Below are 3,358 nucleotides of genomic sequence, written 5' to 3'. Positions count from 1 at the left end.
GATACTCATTGTCACTTTGAATATGTGATTCAACTTGATGATTGTAAGAATGATACTTATCAAAAGTTATATGTGCATAGGTAGGTCGATCCCTGACTACCCAACACAGAGGTTCTGGGATGCAAACATATTAATCCTTTTGAATGCTCTTCTGGACTCAGCTAGTCTTGATAGAATAAGAATTAGCAAGGTCAATGGTTGTAAATTTTGTTGAAGCTTGTTCCTTACACTACAAGAAGAGTAGTAGACCTATTTGATGTTCTATATGCACTGGAAGGAGAGTACACAAAACCCTTGGATGACTTGGAATATGTCACCCACAGTAAAAGAGTGAAGAATTTCTAAGCTTAGAAGATTCAATGTTGACGCTCTTGTTTCAAAAGGGAAGGATAACCAACCATTTATGATGCAACCACTTCCTCAGGAATTTGATAGGCAGATGCAGAATGCCTGTACTCCATAACTACTACTTCAACAAGAAACATAGTAATAACATTTGCAGTATAGAAGTGTTTCAGATGAAGCAGTCTTGTCTTAGAAATATATTGAGTAGGGGTTAGTTTAGTGTCTTAAATGCTGCTAGAATCCATAGGAAACACGAGATCAACATTGTTAAGCTGCAAACTATTTCTGGAAAAGGACTCTCTTATGCCAAGTAGGTTGATATTTTTAGATGAGAAATGTCCATGAATCTTGAGCATGGTAATGATGAACGCTTTATTTTATACTTGCATTTGAAGATGAAAAGAATCTAGTTGTATGGATAAGGTATATCCAAAGAAACCTTGAAGCTAGGACAATGATTGGATTCCCCAAGTATCTACAGGCTTGTGACTTGTCACTTAAAGTTTTATGTGCAAAATCGTTGGAAAGTTTTAGCCACTGGCATCTGTTGAGGCCTTATAATGATTAGTGTAGACTATGGGATAATTACATCCTCGTGGAGAATATATCAGATTATACTGTCCTTGTGATAAGGTTTCAACTAGAGATTCAAAAGCAGAAACACGAACAATGTTTAACATCTTCAAGTAACAAAAAGAAATTACCATGGTTGATGACATGCATAGCATATTTCTTTGGGCCTAACAAGGTCTACAACCATCCTTTTTAGAAATCCATGGCGCTGTTATGCTATATCTTAAGTCCACCTTTGTGTGTGTTTAATGATATTATTTGATTTCAGGTACCAGATTCATGTACTCAATAGCAATGACAGATCCTTCATCTTACAAGCACTCAGAGTTTCATGTTTTCCAAAAAGTTCTTATTTTTGAGTAGTAGACGAGCATTAGCTGAACCAAAAAGTCGCAAACTACAACATCTCCAGTGTAGACTAAGGTTCATTTACTGACTGGTGATGGACATATTCAATGCCTAGTTGGTGCCATTTTTAAGTGGTTCCTTTGGCTATCGAACGACTTATTGAATACATTTGACTCTGCTTTTTCTCCAGCTGGTCCTGGCAGAAGCAGGTAGTGGCAAAAAAATTTCCAACAAGGTTTGAAATCCATTTAACTCTCCCCATGTTGAGACTCTAGTTCCATTGTACCAAAGAAAATATTAAACATAAATATGTAGTTCTTGCCTTTGTGGAAACCTATGGTGGTGAATCATTCATATTGGAGTTAGCACAAGACTGATCAGAAGGCCTGTAGATTTTGGTTTCATGGCTAGAAAGGGTAACTTTCATGGTAAGGGGTTTGAAAAGAATGGATTAGTGGACAATGTTGCCTCTTCAAAGTCAACTGGTATGCCCTCAAGAAAAATGGGTTCAAGGTTTGCAACTTCAGTCATACACAAGGGATCTGGAAACAACGGTGAGAATGCTCAGAATATTGATTGCCCAAATAATCAGAGCAATGTTTATAGGACCAAATCATAGAGGTCCAGAGGTTTAGGAGATGGTAAACATGGTGTAGCACCTATAGAACCCAACATTTCTAAGGGCAGGACTTCCCTATCCGGACAACAACCGAGTACAAAACTAAATTCTTCTAAGTAAAAAGAAGAGTACATCTAAAGAAAATGGAGGGAAAATAACTATTAGAGACTGTGATGGAACTAATGTTGGTGAGGCAAGGGATTATGAGGAAAGTTTGATGAATGTTGAAAGCTGCAACAGAGACATACACTTCCCTACTCGAGTCACCAATACTCAGTACTCTGAGATGCAAGAAAGTATTGGAGAATGGGATGCATATCATTTGCCAACAGCTAGAAGGGAATGGGAATGAATAAATTTTCACGTGCATCTACTATGTTTAGACAAGCTTCAGAATGGATCCAACAACAGAATCATGTATTAACGACATTCATTGCAACTATTTTACAGGCAAGAGACTTTATTGTTCATAGGATTTGGCATACATGGCCCATATTTTGCACATGGCTATTGCATTTGGGGAGGTTATTCCTGCTACTTTTCATATTTTGGTTGGATTGTTGTCTCATAGGTATGGAATCATTTCTTCGTTTGGGCACATCATCCTATTTTGTGGTTATTTGTTGTAAATTTCTTAGCTTCGCTGCAATGACAAACATTTCCAAAATTTTTTATTTTTTTAATTTTATTTTAATTTTAATTTTATTTATTTATTTTAATTTTTTTAATTTTTTAATTTATTTTCTGAGCTTGGGATTTATTGATTCAAGGTGTAGTTTGCACAATGGCATTTATTGATTCAAGGTGTAGTTTGCACAATGGCATTTGTTTTTGGCTACACAACTTTAGTTTTGATAGCAGTTGTTATTGGGATGGTGGTTCTATGTATACATGGTAGCTTTTAGATGACTATCTTATAGACTATAGCAACAAGTATTACTTTTTCTATGAATCATGAACATCTAGCATTGTTGATTACAATTATGTACTTTACATATTCTGCTAAATTTCATCTGGGATGGCTCATTGGCTTGGCATGGTTCTGTGCATGAACCTGGTTTTCATATCTAGTGATATTTTGATTTAATTTGTAAAGAACAATGCAAAAGAAGGTAAAGAGAGAGGTTTTGATCCATGATCTGAAGGGACTAATGGCAGAGCAAGAAATTTCTCTCATGCATTTGGATACAATGGTCCTCATGGTGAAGAAGGTAATTTTGGAGTCACCTGAAACTAGGACACAAGGATTAGAGTGTCCACCACTGACACGTAGACCCCCAAAAATAGGACAAAGAGAAAATAATATTGTATAGTAATAATCAATGAGAATATAATACTGTATAATAATAATATAAGTCCACAACCCGACACCAAATTGACATATAAGATCCCCTTGTTTGTGGGACAAGGAACCCCCTCTTAAGTAATTTGATTGTTTAGTCTATGGAGGTGTACACACTACACACCCTACCC

The 3,358-nt window shown here is 36.2% G+C and overlaps 1 pseudogene; it reads left to right on the top strand.

Annotated features, from left to right (window-relative positions):
* The first annotated feature begins 1,669 nt into the window (after positions 1-1,669).
* On the top strand, positions 1,670-3,116 carry LOC149222761 (uncharacterized; annotated as a pseudogene).
* The last annotated feature ends 242 nt before the right edge of the window (positions 3,117-3,358 follow it).

Source organism: Pinus tabuliformis, chromosome Q (assembly GCF_031772625.1).
Source record: "Pinus tabuliformis cultivar Carrire ecotype Pingquan chromosome Q, CPIR1, whole genome shotgun sequence".
NCBI classification, from domain to species: Eukaryota; Viridiplantae; Streptophyta; class Pinopsida; order Pinales; family Pinaceae; genus Pinus; species Pinus tabuliformis.
Note: the sequence above shows the minus strand (reverse complement) of the source record. Positions and strands in the feature narration are given on the sequence as shown.